The sequence below is a fragment of the Castanea sativa genome, chromosome 6, assembly GCF_040712315.1.
Source record: "Castanea sativa cultivar Marrone di Chiusa Pesio chromosome 6, ASM4071231v1".
NCBI classification, from domain to species: Eukaryota; Viridiplantae; Streptophyta; class Magnoliopsida; order Fagales; family Fagaceae; genus Castanea; species Castanea sativa.
In genome coordinates this window covers 51,223,805-51,239,227 of record NC_134018.1, presented here as the reverse complement: position 1 = coordinate 51,239,227, position 15,423 = coordinate 51,223,805, and the positions used below count along the sequence as shown (strand labels likewise).

At 32.9% G+C, this 15,423-nt stretch overlaps 1 long non-coding RNA gene across 3 annotated transcripts; it reads left to right on the top strand.

Annotated features, from left to right (window-relative positions):
* The first annotated feature begins 6,544 nt into the window (after nucleotides 1-6,544).
* LOC142638793 (uncharacterized) lies at nucleotides 6,545-12,268 on the top strand. 3 transcript variants are annotated; one of them, XR_012845055.1, is made up of 5 exons: nucleotides 6,545-6,720; nucleotides 9,888-10,263; nucleotides 10,363-10,885; nucleotides 11,201-11,437; nucleotides 11,906-12,268. It is a non-coding gene; the product is annotated as an uncharacterized LOC142638793 (long non-coding RNA). The 3 variants fall into 3 exon arrangements; XR_012845056.1 differs by lacking the exon at nucleotides 6,545-6,720 and having other exon boundaries at nucleotides 7,113-10,263; nucleotides 10,363-10,651; nucleotides 10,819-10,885; XR_012845054.1 differs by lacking the exon at nucleotides 6,545-6,720 and having other exon boundaries at nucleotides 7,113-10,263.
* Nucleotides 12,269-15,423: the final 3,155 nt, after the last annotated feature.

The following is a 15,423-nucleotide window of genomic DNA, read 5'->3' as shown; positions in this document are numbered from 1 at the left end:
TCTTCATGTTTCTTCAGTTAGACCAAACATGAAAGTTTCATGTTTCTTCAAACTTGAGGCTCAAAAACAAACAATCTTACAACTTTCATCTCCATGATAAGGGGGACGATCTACCTAACTGCACCCATAACAAAATTAGATTGCATGAAACTACTATAAATTTCTAGTATTAACCAAAGGTAAATTAACAGTGAATTCCTATGTAGGGATGCCCTATATTAAGTCCATGCTACAAGCCAACATGTCTCAATCTAATGAAAGTCAATGGAAAGAAGCCAACATGTCATAATCTAATGAAATTTCGTTTCGCTGATCTCAATATATGTCAATCCACATGGTTCATATATATTATCTCTAGACTCTAGTGGTAGGTAACATTGAGATCTTAGAACTAATCATTTGCGTTTTACAGTGGTGGGTAATACATCTACGGGTTAGTTCACAATTCCTTTTAATGACGTCAAAGATCATCAGTCAGGTTATTCGTCCAATTAGGAGTCTTTGACGATCTTCTATGATCTGCAAGAAAACAAAACTAATCAAAGAGACCGCTGAGTTGTACCTCAGTGGGAAATCTTCGATACTTAAGTTATTTAGTGAAAAAAGAGAGAGGAAAATTACACCTTTTCAATTTAGACTATACCTCATTCACACTTTCTCTTATGAACTATCTAAATACAAGATTGATTCCCAAAATTATCTCTATAATACTTAACTCATTGTCGTTTGTTTTGGGGTTAAGTCAAACGGAATTTAACATTAAAAGACAAATTTAACATATGATAGAGGGTAAATTTGTCTTTTAACTAAGAAAGTGACGGGAGGGGGTAAAATTTTACATGAGTTTTTGTTTAGAAGGTCGATCATGCATTCTTGTAGTTCAAGGGAGGTAAATGTAAAATGGGTTCATTGTGGAAAAATGTAATTTGAGAGAGAGAGAGAGAGAGAGATGTTATGTTTGGGCCATTTGTATCTTTATGAGACTAATTTATATTGGCGCAGCTAAGGATGGCCAAACCCAATGGGTATTGAGTACTCGACTGATATGCATTGATAATAGCTTAATTTTGCATATTTATATTATTGTTAGAAAACATTATCATACTTATTTTGAGTTAATTCATGCATTTTATATTTAGTTTTGGAATAATTAATTTTGTGCTTAATTGAATCTTTTTGCGTGAATTTGTCTTTTGTAGGAAAATGGAATTAAATAAGTTGATTTGTGCAAAAAAGAAAGCTAGTGGACTTTACTTTTACAAGGGCCATGATGAAGTTAAAGAAGACCAATCCAATTAAATTTAAGTCCAATTAGAACAAGAAATCAAAGGAAATTTGCATCGAATCCAAGTCCAATTCGGATTAAGATTCCAGTTTGCGCATCAGTTAGTATTTTTGACATTACTTTTGGCTTAAATGTCCAATCGCAATGATTCAAGTTGGGCTGGAAAGTTAACTTAAAGGGATACAACTTTGTAGTTTACCAAAAGTCTAAATTATGACGTTAAATGGGCTAAAATCGTCGGTTAAGTGAAGCTTAAAAATCTGATATTTTCTCCAAACGGGAAATTCAACTTGTAATAGGATTTCTTGACCTATTTAAAGGCTTTTTAGGGTAAAATTCAAAGGACGGCTGGGGGCTGAACATGTAGGTTGCGGCTACCTCTTTGGTTTTCTTCCATGACAGTTTTAATAATTTGTCTAGTTTAATGCTTAGTATTTTATTTTTGTATTTTCTTTTAATTACTATGAGTAGCTAAATTTATAATTAAGGTTGAAGATGAAACTTTGTTAAGAAATATTAGTATTGTTTATGTGATTTGATTTTTCCCACAATAATTGTTCTTTAATGATTTAAATTATTCTTGCTTCATATCAATTGACTAAGATGAGATTCTAGATATGAGTTCAGTCATGTTTTTCTCATGATTTAGAATTTATCTCAATTAATTGAATGCTTGGTTTATTATTATTTTTATTATAAAATTGGATATCTCTTGTGATTTGTTTGTCAACAGATAAAATTGATGATTTGATTATATACTTAAGAAGCGGAGAAGAATATGCTTTAGATATTTAAATAGAAGTTTTAATGATAATATTTTCCATAGTAGCAAGATTGATTTCTAGATTATCATGTAGTAGTTGGGAAAAATTAATGATCATAAATATATGCTGATATGAATTAACAAGGCAGATTCTAAAACCTTAATTCCTTTATCTAGATTGTTTACATCTCTTTATTGCTTTATATTTTATCTTTGCTTAGTTTAATTATTTTCTTAGTATATTTAGTTGCAAACAACCAATTTTTATTGAACTAGATTAGGATTAATTTGGTTAAGATTTGATTAATTTTCCTACGTTCATTTAAGTCCCTGTAGGTTTGACATCGTTCTTGTCAAATTATACTTTGTTATGGTTTGTACACTTGCGAGTACTTTAACATTTCACAACACCGACTTGGATCCTACCCGAAACTGTCTGAGTATTATCTAATATATCATGAGTAAGTGTAATCAGGATATTACCCGAAACTTGAATTTTTTGGGTCGGGTTTGGGTATTACCTCAATCCAATTGACAAAAAAAAGAAAAAAACCACAATACACAGACACCAATTCCCAAATCTTTTTGCTTTGCTCTGCCTTAGCGACTTTTATTCCCAAATATGAATGCTTTAATACCTTTCCCAAATCCGAGCTGCTCTATTTCATGTTCCCTTCAGCTTCTTCGTTCTCTTTCCAGTCTCGCCTAACTATTTGGTTTTAGACTTTTAGTAGTAAGGTTTTTATTTTTATTTTATTTTTAATTTTTTAATTGGGTTTCTTTCAAAGTTCATGTACTTAAGCTGAATATGTAAGTGTGTTTTGTTTCAATCTTCTTATTTTTATGTTGTTTAGCTGATATAATTGTAGATAAGATGCCTATGCTAGATTTTTTTGACGGGTTTCGTGGCTTTTGGGAATTATTGGGGTCCTGGCCTCATGGGGTTATGTTTTTTCTTACATTTTCTTAGCACTCAAACAATTTGTCTATCGATCTATTGTTTTTCCATCTTTTTATCTTCAATCATGTATGCATGTGTGTATATATATGCACTGTTTGATCAATTGGATATTTGTCCTGTTCTTGCTATCTGGCTATTGAATATGTTATAAGTGGAAATGTGGACTACTCTTGTTTTTAGGCTCTAAAAAATAATGTAAGAACCAGTGTAGAGAAAATATTTCTTGAAAGTAAATACTTCAGTGACTTGTAAGCAGAAGAAGAATATAATAGCGAAGCTGTTCATGTTCAATACAAATTTATGAATGTAGAGATAAGCGATCTTCTTTAAGGTTTGGAATTCAATTGTAAGAGGAAATGCTAGGAAGGAATTGTATGGATACATGGTGGAATAAATAATAGGTTGTGATAAGAAAAGGATATGATCCAAGATAGGTGGTCACTTGTAGAACAAAGTCTTGTGTAAATTTCAATGAGTAGGAGGTATTAGGGATTTGTAGGGTTGAGCATTTCTTTGTTCAAATGTGATAATTTCGTTTTAAAAAAAAGAAAAAAAGAAAAAAAAGAGAAACTGGGCTGCTTGATGAGGCATGTTATATTTGTTTAATTTAACCATAGCCCAACCTATAGTAGCCCCACTCTGCTAATAGTTACTACCCAAAACACATTAACATCCACTAAAATCCATGTCCAAATCAAAATAGGAAATGAAAAAAAAAAAAAATCAAGAAACATCTTCAGCTGAAATAAAATTATTTTCCTAACAAAGAAAGAATTCCAATCATATGACTTAGACAACCGAGCTAATGATAACCATACGTGAGTTATGAGTGCTGAAAACTCACTTAGTGTATAAAACACTTGTGAATGTTTGGACCCCTAAATACAAATTTTCCAAAGTAAGCATATTCAAACAATATATGTGCGGAATATGAAATATAAGCAATACTCAAATTAGCAAACTACTCTAAACCATTAGTTAATCACAACCAGCAGAAATTAAAAGCTAAGAGTAAGGGAAAGAGAGATGCAAATACAAGATAACATTGGCACGTGTTATCGAAGAACTCGATGAAAAACCTCTTCACCGTTCTCCAAGCAGTAAATGATCCACTAGAAAATCAGTTAAGATACATGAATAGCAATAGACATTCCAAGTCTAATTTACCCAATGCATCTAAGCCCTCCAAGCTTCTTGCTCCAACAAGGTTACATCGAACCTTGTCTTCTTTAGCTTTCCGGATCCCGCAATTAGCCCATTGCGTCAACCAATATGAATTGGTTTTTTCTTGAACTGCTTCCCAAACACCAAGAACCTTCTCACAACTTTGAATTTGGTGAGATAAGGATTTGGTTTATGATCCTTTCTTGGGTATGACAATGGAGAGGGTGAGGTAGAGGAATTTGGAGAATCAAGTGTATAAGATTGTGGATGAATCAATCTTGTTTTTCTCAAGGGTTTCTCTCTCAAAATTCTTTTTGAAAGTTCTCTCTCTCATATACATTTTGTGGGTATAAGGATATTTATAGTAGGGTATGAGATAGAATATGAAAAATCATTTTTCAGCAAAATAGGGTGCACTGGCTAGTCATTTCGCGATTGGGATGAGTCGCGAGTTCCAATCGCCAGTTATCAGACTAGGTCAGACTGTACTTTTTGTCCAATAGTGATCAAGTTGTCCTGACTCTTCAACTTCCTTCATGCTTCACACGTATGCTTCATTTTGACAAGTCACCACTCGCGAGTTCCAGTTGTGAGTCACTTTTTTGTTGCACACTCTTGATCAAATCTTGACACTCTCACACACACAACCCTTACATTATTCTCACCTAAATACAAGGTTTCTAAATACTAAATTACAAACAAATTTGGCATGGAATAAAGTTACCACATAGTTTAATAAATTCAACTTTACAAGTGCCATGTCCTTCTCTCTACTCATTTAAATTTTAAGAAGGAATATATTCCACACCTATGGCCACTGAAAATATTCCATTAAGCTTTTAGCTCTGAACTTATTTTGATTTGACTGTTACAATTATAGTGTAGTTTTCCAATGTCAATTGAGGGCAACGGTGGCAAACTTTGTATCAAATTGGTACGTGTGTGTTGTGGGTTTCAATTAGTTTAATTGGTAAAATTTATTGTCATCGAATAAAAGATCTGTGGTTCAATTCTTACCTACACCAAAATCAATTGTTGTTTTGGTCTGATAATAAAAAACAATTATAAAAAAGAATGCAATACATTGAAACTTTCTAAAACAAAAAAAGTGGTACGTGTGTTCTTGTACGATGTTTAACGAAGTCTCGTAACAGTCCCAGTGGCACAACAATGTATATGGTTGAAAAGGATTTGAAACATATTAGTCATCGTCGAGGTTGTTCCACAAGCAAAATTCTTTGCCGCAATCTTACGAACCAAGGAAAAATCTCAAGGATTGATGTTAGTCAATCAGGTATAAAATGAGAAGTGGAGAAGGGGTCCAATGATGCTTTAATAAAATGTTCTCAATGCTCTACAGGAATCCTCATTGCTCAAGACATGTCTATAGGTAGTGCATAAATGAAATTTCTTGACTGTGATGTGGGTCTAGTAGTCCCACAAAGTTATTTTTGAAAAACAAAGAGTTTAGGATTCCATTCCTTAAGCACAAAAATAATGCTTCTACTCAAATGGCATCAAATCAAATAGAATTAAAAAAAGGAAAGTTGGAAAAATAAATTAAATTTCCTTGGCTATTTGAGAAGTGCTTCCTCTCTTTAATTTCTTCTGTAATTAACCAAGTTCACTTGTAATATTAAGCAAGAAACACTTTGGACTTCAAGTGGAAACTAGACTAATTTTTCGTTCTGACGTCCTTATCTGATGCAAATCCATTCTTGAACTCTCTCTCTCTCTCTCTCTCCAATTTGCAATTTGATAATCCAGTCGGCACGCATAATTTAGGCATGCAACATTAGACAAAATCCAGTTTAAGTGCTCAACTCTCTCTGCATCAAATTTAACAAAACTGAAGCTCTTACTAGAGAAATTTGCCATGTGTGATGATGGAGGATGAAGAATAGTCCAATTCAGAATGGTGTCAATGTCATCTTGACAACATTTGGACTATCATTTATAGTGGCGGTGCCAGGAAGTTTTTTTAGGGGGCAAATTAAATATAACAAAATTATTGAATTAAGAAAAATTCAAGACCCAATAAAAAATTTTATTTTATAAATTAATATTTTAGCTTAATGATGTTGTGTCCTACGTTTTTTTTATTGTATAAAACTCATTTATAATTCAACCACTCAAGCCAAAATATAAATGCAAATAACAATACATTGTAATAACTAATTACATATAACGATATTTTATAATCTTATATATTATTATATGACAGAAACTCAAAATATTATAATATATTATATAATTAAAGTGAAAGACAGAAATCCACACTTGTCAAATTTACAACCACAAAAACGCCATTCTCACACTCACACATAGTATTTTGAAGTGTTGTACAGCAGTAACACAGCACACAGAGTAATACAAAACACATAGTTATAGAAAAAAAGAAAGAAAGAAAAAGAAGCTAACAAACACACAAGAAGGGAGCGAGATAAAAAATGAGAAAGATACCAGTGATTCATAGAAGGGCGACTAGTGGTGTGGAGGACTGTCATGGAGAGGCGGCGTGATGGGGGCATTATACTCCTAGTAAATGTAAGAGGAGATTTGTTTTGCTCTTTTGTTCATATATTAGTAATATTTTTGTCATTGGTGATTTGGAATTTGATGGAGGAGAATGGGGTTTTTTGTTAGAATTTGGAGGATGGGCTGAGGAATGAATGGGCCAGATGGGGTTTTTATTTCTGGGGTTCTTATATCAAATTTTTTTTTTTTACCTAATTGATTCTGTTGGGTTTTGCTTTTATTGGATTAGTTCCTAAATTTGAGGGTCAAATTTAAATTTTGAGATAACAAATTCAAAATCTGAGGGGGGCAGTAGGCAAAATTTTATGTAATTTATAATTTTTATACAACTTTTAATAGAAGATTAGAAATTTTTTTGAAAAGTCAGGGGGGGCCATTGCCCCCCCCCCCCTCGCCCCCCCCCTAGCTCCGCCACTATTCATTTATAAGGTGGCTCTAGTTAAAAGTTCAAACTGTAGAGAATAATGAATTCAATCATTTAGCTATTGGTGTAAAAGTAATTGCTTCAAGCAATCAAAGAAAGTGAAATCAAATAATAATCTCTTGCAACCTCAAAGAGCCGGTCTCCTGGCTGCAAGTCCTAACCAACTTCTTCTTATATTAGAACGCAGTTTCTTGTAAACAAGCCCTCCCAGAAACAAAACTCCTGCCCCTGCCAGCACTGCAAAAGATTATTATTTGATTCTAGCTAAGATTATTATTTGATTCTAGCTACAAGCAGTTTCTTATAAATACTGCTTCTAGCTAATTGATATTACTGATGCGGTTAGCCACTCTTATTTTATTTTATTTTTATATTTTGTTTTAGACCATAGAATTTATTGGTTTCTTTGTATTATTTGACTGCTTGGAATCAATATGAGCCACATCCATAAAAGTAAAATATTATGATAATTTCAAAGTTTTTTTTTAAGGATATGGAGGCCTAGTTAGAGGCAATTAAATTTTAATAAATGGCAGTGTTTTTAGTTATTTTATCGTTGTTTGATCATGTTCTCTTTATGTTGGTACACAAATGATTTCATCTCATTTAGATAATGAACACAGTGTTTGTGATTGGGGCCTTAGGATCTAGAGGTGAGATTGGAGTGGTTGAGGAAGTGTTTAATAAGTGCTCATTTATAAAAATAAAGACTACTTTTTATCTAGATTTTATTTTAGTCATTTTAATATTAAATTTATAATAAAATATAGTTTCTTGTCTAAGCACCATTCAGTTCCAACCTCATATATCTAGATTAGTAAAGAAAATCCCCTCAATAGTTTAGAAACTACTTCTAGGACAAGAAAAATTTATAAGATATGAATTAAGGAAATCGGGTTTCAAAGAATTCAGCAAAAGTGTGAAAAAAAATATCATAAATGTTATACAACAAAATGAGTATTATATATTGATCTTTATAAAAACATATAAAAATAATTTTCAAATGAAATTACAAAGTATTTGCCTATGGCGTGGAACATTGTCTAGTTGTGAAAGAGTGACATTTTTTTTTTATTTAACTATACTTATTTAAAAAAGAAAGTAAATCTAGTTGTTACGAGTACATAAATACATGTGTTAGTATTTAGAGGGCCACGGATTGAAGGATTTACCAAATATATTGCAAAGCATGTCAAAGAGTACAAAAAAAGAGAGAAAAAAGCAAAAACATAAAAGAAGCACTAATTACAAATGAAGAGAGAGCTAAGGAACAAAGGGAGAGAATCGCTAGATGTGAGTCCCCAAGCCCTAAACCAATCAAAGCTGGATGCTTTTGCTGAACACATTCTAATTAATCCGAATACTTCTCCACAAACCACACCCATGAACACTCCTTCCTAGGTTGGAGGTCCATTTCGCACATCTCAACATTATATCACTTTGTCACACAGCAAAATCATATATGAGAGACCATGACAATTTTACTAATTTTATCTTAATCGGACAGCACCTATATAACTGAAATTGTATAATAAAAAATATAAATAACTCACGTTCTTCACTAGCCAGATGGGGGATTCTGGCATTAGGTACAATATGGTTGCTTGGAGAACAGGTATTGCCAATATCGAAGCTTCTCATAACCATAATAGATGATTATGAGACTAGGTTAAATCAAGGAATTGCTTCAACAATTATTACTGTTGATGTGTAGTTTTTCAATTGAAAAGCTTTGTATCTTTTATTTCATTCTTTTCTATTTTCCTGCATCTTCTCAGCTAGCAAAAGCATTTAGAAATTAGTTGTGTTATTGAATACAACTAACTCGGGAATATTTCGTGTTTTCTATTATTTCTGTTTGTGTCTAGAGACATTGTTGGTCATGTGGTTTTACAGTTCATACCAATGCTGCTCTTCATTAGATGCTTTCCGTGATTTACAAATTTTTTTGCCTTGATTAATAGTTCAATTGATGTGATTTTTGCTGGACTTTAAGTTAATGTGATACTAACCTCATCCCATCTATATTGGATATTGTTTCTGCTGGGACTTCTTACTATCTTTAAATTCAAAGGCTGATCATCATCTCAAGCTTGAATGAGGTTGCTTCTGTTAATATCTATGAAAAAGTTAACTAAGACTATGTCCAAACCGTTTGGATTTATACCTCCAAATATAAAATATCAAAAGATATTTTTACTGTCACAAATTTTCATGTTGAGGATGGAATAGCCTTCCTCATAGAGAGGAATTGACTTCAAGCTGAATGCCCATGTTTGCTAAATTATTCTTTGAAAGGCCTTCCTCTTTTAGACAAAGGGGGTGATGCCAGTTGAGCTATAGTTCATTGGTGGAGGAATGAACTGCCCCTAGAATCATGACAAGGCGGATATCTAAGATTGGCTTCTCTCTGAAAATAAAATTTTCAGACTATTTTAGATAAAAATAGACATAAATTTTAAACTAGCAAGTAAGCATCGCATTGATGTTAAAAAAATGATCTAAAATCCAATAGCATGGATTCATGACTGATAATTGGTCTCTAAGAGTAAGTTTTGACAGTTGTGTTTAATAAACTATAGCTGGCAGGCATTGAATTGACTTAGGCTGACAAATTGCAACTTGTTCAATAAAACTATAATTTCTTAGTACATGAATCAGGAAAATTCGAACTTATTCTGGTCTAGGCTGATAGGTAACATATAGCAGCCCATGCTTAATATAACTGTTGCTCTTCCTCAATTCCTTAAAGAATTGGAGCTTATGTTACCGATGAAAGCTTCTATGTGGTCCACTGCTCTTGGGTGGGTTTTGGACCAACTCCATCAGGAAGAAATGGGTCCAACCGTTCATACTATACACTTCCACTGTCGTCCATCGAAATGACCCATCGAATGACTGAATTGGAAACTTCGCACCAGACTTTGAGGGACCAACTTGCCCAGGTAGAGCAGAGGCATTAGGAGCAAATCGCAGACTTACATGAGCAGCATAAGGCGCAACTCACCTCAGCAATTGTCCAATCAGAAGCAAAGCATAACGAACAAATGATAGAGGTGATGAAAACAATGGGCGACATGTTACGTGATTTAGGCCCATTTATAAGTGCTTCACAGCTGCAGTCTCAGGTACTAAAAATGTTGCATTTAATTTAATTTAATGAAAATAGTGGTTTATTGCAATGAATTGTTATGTTAGAAATAATACGTTGTGTTTAATGTATTCAGGGTAGCGCTGCATCTAAATGAGGACTCTTCGTGGATATTTTGTGATTGTATATTGTATTATACACATATAGACAATATTTTGGCTGTTCATGAAGGAATATTGTAGACATTATTATTATTTTGATATTATATACAGGTCAATCATGCCATTCAAAGATTGACAATATTTTTTGTGCAAAAAAACCTTGTAGTTGTATCTCTTGTATATGTAGACAGCTACATTGATGCTTTAACAACATAGAAGAACGACCAAGAGGATTAAATAGTGAAGCTATGCATTGTTCTCATTGTAAGTTTGAAATATGAACAATACCATTTCGTAATTTGTGGTTTGATTTTTTTTTCTTTATTGTTATTTTAGTACTTTTTGCTGGTTCAATTTGTGTAATTTTTTTGGATAGGAAAGTTTCCATTATTGCTCATGTTGATAATGGCAAGTCGAGTCTTTGTTGACAGGCTTTTGGAGCGCACTAGAACCATTAAGAGAGGACATGGTCAGCCTCAATACCTTCACAAGTTGCAGGTATGTCAGCACTTTTAAAAGATTTGTTTTTGTTGTTGTTTAGGAAGAATTTGACCTTTGGTATTCAAAGGAATTTATACTTGCCACGTTGTCTAGGAAGAGACATGCATAGGGAATGATATGAAATTTATAATGCTTTTGAGTGTATGACAACTGAGAAGCTATGAATTTTTACTATAAATAGTTTCCAAATGAATGTGCAAATGAATGTAATTAGTGTCACATCAACAATAATTTGACAAATTAGTTTATGTAGTATCACTCTTGTCGTTGTTAGTTGCTAATGCTTGTTGTTGTGTTTGTTGAAATTCACAGAGCATTCGTGTGCGTTGCTAAGAAGTGGAAAAAATGAGCCGTGTTGGGATCAGTGGGGACTTGGTGAACCACTTGTTCAATTTCACGGAGAGCTTTGAGAAATTGATGTTTCCTTTGTAGGAACACGAGTCCAATGAGAACAAGGGTGTGTTGAGCATTCCAGTTGACATTTTGGACACTCCCAAGGAGTACATTTTCTACATGGACGTGCTTGGTCTGTCCAAGTCTGATATTCAGGTGTGTCTATCTTTCCCACCTTCCTACATTGCTATAGGGTTTTATTTTACAATATTGTGTGCTTGAATGGTGTGGTTGGATTTAGAAGTTTGTGGAATTTGATGAAGAGGAGGTACAAGGTTGAAAGAACTTGTAGTGATAGTTGCACATAATGCCATGATTTGATGAAGAAGAGAATGGTTTGTTTCTAGTTAGGTGCAAAAATTTGAGACAACATCTGCTAATAATGTACATCCAATTTATTTTGATATGGATATGGTCCATTGCATGTGGAAGATTTTGATTTCATAAATTGGGTAAAAAGTTGTAGAGACCAAATTTCATCCGCAATAATTATAATTGCTTTAGAATTATAAACATGAATTGGGTAAAAAGTTGTCTAACTTCACTAATCTTGTTTTTTAGAGTATCTGTATTTATAGATACAGCTACTAATCTTGTCTAACTGCTGCCATTATATTTTTGTAGTGCCATTATGGACATAAACTGTGTTCTACCTATAAAACAAGGGTACCCACTTGTAGACAAGAGCTTGGAGATGGGAAGGAACCCTTAGAAGCATCTGTGTAATGTTTTTAGTTGAGGATGGTTGAAAAATCATATGTTGATGCTTGTTGCAACTTTTTTACTGTATTGAACTGCATATTCTTTGAAGGTTGATAATTTTTTATAGTCCTTAAAGCTTGATTGAGATTGTGACAGGTTTGAGATTGTTATTTTGTTGTATGCAACAAGTTGGAATTTTGCAGGAATAAGAAGTTGGAATTGTGTGTGTGACAGGTTTTTTATAGTAGCATTTGTAAAATTTATAGCAGCGTTTATAAATGCATTTACCATGTGGCTTACAAATTTTTTTTAAAAAAAAATAAAAGTCTATAGCAGCGTTTTAAAAACGCGGCTATAGACAAATTCAAAAAACTATTCAGGGGTTATAGTGGCGTTTAAAACGCGGCCATAGGTATGGGCTGAAGCCGCGTTTTTAAAACGTGGCCATAGTTGTGGGATAAAGCCACGTTTTTAAAAACACGACTTTAGCTCACAACTATGGCCGCGTTTTAAATGCGGCTAATCTTTCTTCCTGGAAATCAACAATTGACCTATAGCCACGTTTTAAACGTGGCTATAGCCGCGGTTTTGAAACCGTGGCTAGAGTATGTCCTATAGCCACGTTTATAAAAACGTGGCCATAGACCCATCAAGCCTATAGTTACGCATTTTAGGCCATGGTTGAAAATGTAGCCTAAAAAAACATGGCTATAGACCAAATCGTCCTATAGCCATGTTTTTTGGAGCTGTAGCCACGTTTTAAAAATGCGGCTATAGAACCTTTTTTTTGTAGTGCATACATGATACCCCAAATAAAGTGTTCATGCTTATTCTTATTCCCTTAGATGCATGCACAAAGCTTTCACTTTAGGTCTAGAAAAGCCGGAAAGATGATTGATATGCAGCCTTTGTAACAAATATAATTAGTTATCCATCAAAACATTCAATAAGTTTAATGTTATGTGATTCAATTTTATATTCCTTTATTAGAGTTACCTTATCAACCTTTCACATAATATTCATTCCCAATATTGTTACGTTGATTACTTAATATAATTGTATCTTATCAATTTTATATTATATCTTTTTGTTTTCTTAAACCCTGGATACTTCTTGTACTTTTATTTTCGGTTTTAATATAGTCAATTTCTTATAATTTTTTTAAAAAAAGGTGATGGGCATTGATGAGATTCAATAAAAAAATTTCCATGACGGTATCTTATACTTATTATTCAGCATATAATTCAGCCTCAACATTGTACCTGCTTTGAAACTCTTGGTGGCAAGACATATTTGTACTCCAGCAATGTACTTCCCATCATTCTTAGATGCCAATTCATCATACCTCAAATCTGTAGTCAGCATCGATCTTATACGTAAAATAGCACTCCTTTTTTACGCAAAACCATAGTCCAATATCTTATTATACGTACGGTATTCAATAGGGGATAAAACAGTGCAGAGTAGATTGGACGTGGATAACTCATCCAAACTCAATGTATTACCAGTTCTTACCAGTTACCACCATCTTTCATCTTACTCTGATTTAGCTTGGACAAGTTGTTCCGCCGTCCACCGATCTATTAACGTATTGCTTGTTGTAACTTGTAACTTGCATTTAGTTATCTTAGTAGCACAAACACACCAAATAATGAGACTAGAACAAAAAATAAATAAAACTTTTACTCATATATTATATCAAAAATACAATCTTATACATTAAACAGTACATCCCTTGAAGAACTCATCCAAAAGTCTTCACAAGTTAATGTAATACAAGTTTAGAAATACCATATACAACCAAAGGAACATATTTATCAAAATAAGTTAGGACTGGTACATTACTTATTTATCAAAGCAAAGCAAACTGCAGGCTGCAAGTAGATATCGAAGGCGAATATTCAATGTTGTAAACCGTTCATTTTTTCAACGGAAAATGGTGAACCGGGATCTTGGCCGTTTCTAATGAGAATGGTGCAAATTTCTCTGCAGGCACTGTCACATGCAGGAGGTGTTGCTGAAGGATTCTGTCTCAAGCACTCAGGCGTGCATACAGAGAGACATGTCTCCAAATCTTGAGCCTCGTCTGCAAATGCCATCACAACCAGCATGGAGGAGACAATAAGGAACATGGCAATGGTTTTATTGGTGTCCATGTCTTATATTGCTATCTTTTTTATTTTGAAGAAAATGTTAATGGAAAGGATGAAGAAAGTTATGGTGCCTTTGGATCATATATAAAGGGCGTATATAAATATAAATATAAATATATATATATATATATATATATATATATATATATATATATATATATATATATATGTTTCTCCTCATATGTTAAAGGAGGTTGAAACTACGCGTGAAGGTTTATATTTTTCTCTAAATAAAGGTCATTTGGAGTGTGTGTTAAAACAAAAATGTAGTAGAATGATTTTGAATTGGTCTTGAATCTGAACAGAATCGCGTATAATGATTCTGAACCAGTAAAAAATGTGATGGAAGTTACTAACCAGAAAATCTAGAAATCATGAATTAAATACATTCATAATCTTGGAGAATAAGCATCGACTTCATAGATAATTTAGTAAATAATTTGGACAAATACGTTGAGCCCTTCCATATTATGTTTCTTTTTCTCTCAATTTAATGTGAAAGTACCTCGGAACCTAATCATTCTTATATAAGGCAATTAAGTAAAAAAAAAAAAAAAGGGTTAAAAACTGATGTACACAACAAATAAGTCCAAAGTTGGCTTAAAATTTTGAATTAAAATTTCACGTACAATGTATATCAATGAACTCCCAGTATTCGTTTAGCCAACTCATTTGGGAGCTAGGGAGATCCAATTGCACCCTTTGTTTTGTAGCGCAAAGAGCTCAGCTCTTTTTTCATAATTACCATTGGTTGGATATATACATGAGTAAAATTTCACATTAAATAATAATGACAAGAGCAAGTAATTATTATATAATATAGTTGGATCCAAACTTATTAGCTTACACATTTGGGTTAAGTGATGTCCATATATATATATATATAGAGAGAGAGAGAGAGAGAGAGAGAGAGAGTTACATCTAGTGTAACTCTACAAAAGTTACACATTTTTTAAACCGTAAATTTCTAAGAAATCTAATGGTTAAAAAATCACTATAATCAATATTATCTTTAAAATTAATTGCTTTCTATATTCGCTAACCTAATTAATTTGAGAGAATATTATATTATTTTCTTTTCTACTTTCTTTCTCTCTCCTAATTAATTCATCTTTAACCTTGTACAAGTGCCCATTAACCTTATATATTATTAACAACTCAATTGTCACTTCTTCTAAAAAAAAAACGAATAAGAAAAAACCTCAATTGGAGTCTTCCAATATGTTATCTTATCTCCCAACAAGTAGTATCAGAGTCTATGTTTGATAGTGTGTGGTAAGGTGACAA